The 1,732-nt window shown below is 38.8% G+C and overlaps 1 pseudogene; it reads right to left on the reverse strand.

The window, feature by feature from the left end:
- Positions 1-498: 498 nt before the first annotated feature.
- Positions 499-1,166, reverse strand: LOC122810692 (annotated as a pseudogene).
- Between the last annotated feature and the right edge of the window lie 566 nt (positions 1,167-1,732).

A 1,732-nucleotide genomic window follows, 5' to 3' on the forward strand; every position in this document is an offset into this window, starting at 1 on the left:
TGCAGTCCTTTTTAGTTTTTCCATAACATCTTGCGTAGGGTTTCAGACAGCCTCTTTAAATATACACATGCAGGTAGTCAGCAAGTACATTACTGTGGTAGGAGATGAGATTAAACACTTGATGCATACTGACACATTTTTTAAGAAATGGATAAATTATGCAAACGAGAATAGTCATTTAAGTATGGCTACGAAATAAACAAGCACAAATTAATTCAGTGCTCCATCAAACAAAGTGATGAAATGGAGTAGTGAATCCAAACCTTAAGCATAGTTAAAGGAAAGCTGCTCAATCACATTCAAAATCAGCCTTCCCAGCATTCCTCTCACATTACTGGAGACTTGACTAGCTATTTTTAAACAATTCTTTTTAGTGAAACTTGTACAGTATGAGTAAACACATAAGGAAAGGACGTTTAGAAGATAGGAATGTAGTTGTCGATTTTGGCTCGGTGCCTCTGGACAATGCACTCTGCAATCCACACGATATTCTGGCACTCCTGTTACTTCAGCTTCACATAAGCATAAAAAAGACCGATGTGAAACTGGTTGAGAAAAGCCAGCTTATTTAGCTTTACCTCATGCTCAAAGAATCAATCTTCTAGGGTCTCGTCTCCTGGATTGCTGCCAGCTCCCTCAAACAGCAATTTATAGTCAGGATAGTAGTCAGCAACTGCTTTGACTTGCTCATAATCATCTGCTCTTGCTAAATGCGCAAGGCCTTCTAGGTACAATCTGCCACAATGGGGGAAGAGCTTGGCTCTGTCTTCCTTAGACAGTTCTGTTCCAAATGAATTAATGGTGATAATGAAGACTCTTCTGTTTGCTTCAGACTCTAAAATGGGGCACATGGTGTCAGCTGTTGTACCTCCTAGTGACTTGCAGAACTTGTAGAAGGATTCCAGGTGTGCCTTGTATAATGTGTTTCATATTATTTCAATATTCATTTCATCAAGGTCTTGTTCAGATATGCAGTCCTGAAAAAAAGCAGCAAGGGAAGCATCGACCAAGATGGTATTATATAGCTCTTGTGGTGTTTGAGCAATGTTCACAGCTTCCATCTGTTCAAAGCTTCCCAATGGATAGCACTTTGGAACCAACTCGGATATGGAACGTTGGTGTGATGTTCCAGTGATCAGTAGTATTGCATTAGTCAGTGTTTCATGGGATAACCATTATCTCTTGTAAAACATAAGTATATGTTTGAATCACGTATGTATTCCTCTTTCTTTGGCTTTACTGAATTTGTACACATATGGTCGGCTACAGAACTTCCCCACTAAGTGTCTTACAGGCATGTTTTCTGTAATAAACTTGTTCAATGGGCACACGTTTTCTGTAAAAAGGTGACATGCATACTTACAAGGAGGACAGATATTATTCTAAGATATAAAAAATACAGTTTATGTACATTGTTCATCTTTTTTGAGGTGCCTTTACTGAGATGTATTTGCAGCTGATGGCTCCAAGTAAGTATGGGAGTTCTGCAGCCTCATAGAACTCTTTCATGCTTTCATGTCACTTGGCTGATGTTACTGGGAACTTCATGTAGTTATAGTGTGGACTCATTTGTGATGCATGTTATAACTGTAAATTACAGCACACCAGGCATTCTGAACTTTTGTTTCATTCAAAGGCAATCTTAACAAAACTGTTGTTTGGCCATGGGACCCCCATGGCATGTCATGATGATGAAAAATAAACCAGAGAAAAACATAACAGCTTCAATACA

The sequence above is a fragment of the Protopterus annectens genome, chromosome 9.part0 (assembly GCF_019279795.1).
Source record: "Protopterus annectens isolate FY-2018-M chromosome 9.part0, PAN1.0, whole genome shotgun sequence".
NCBI lineage: Eukaryota > Metazoa > Chordata > Ceratodontiformes > Protopteridae > Protopterus > Protopterus annectens.